Here is a 493-nt window from a genome sequence, read left to right on the forward strand (position 1 = left end):
GTAGATATATAAAACGGTCCCACTTACACAGAGTACAAATTACAGAGAAAATCAAAGGGGTTGAAGGAAGGTATTACAAGTTCAACAGCTGTTTCTGGGATCTAGGTGATACAAAATAATGTATAAGCTGCTAAATACTGCCATAATACTTGCCTTCAGTTCATCTTTGGTGATACAAGGACTTTTGTTGGTCACTCACTCAACTGCGCCCCATTCACGCATAGTAAACACGTTTATATATTCTGTATATTCCGAAATTATCCTAATGTAATCCTAATTGTCTGCTGAAAACCCTGCTGATTTTCCTTATAAGGTATTGAAAATGCAAGATTATATTTTTACTTATGTTTTGTTATTTTAATCTTATTTAAGAAATGTAACAATTGTTTGTTAATATGTTGATTACTTAATAGATTAATTTGTATCCATTAGATCTATGTTTCCTAACTCTCTCTCTTTCTCTCCCTATATATATATATATATATATATATAT

The sequence above is a fragment of the Octopus bimaculoides genome, unplaced genomic scaffold (genome assembly GCF_001194135.2).
Source record: "Octopus bimaculoides isolate UCB-OBI-ISO-001 unplaced genomic scaffold, ASM119413v2 Scaffold_28755, whole genome shotgun sequence".
NCBI lineage: Eukaryota > Metazoa > Mollusca > Cephalopoda > Octopoda > Octopodidae > Octopus > Octopus bimaculoides.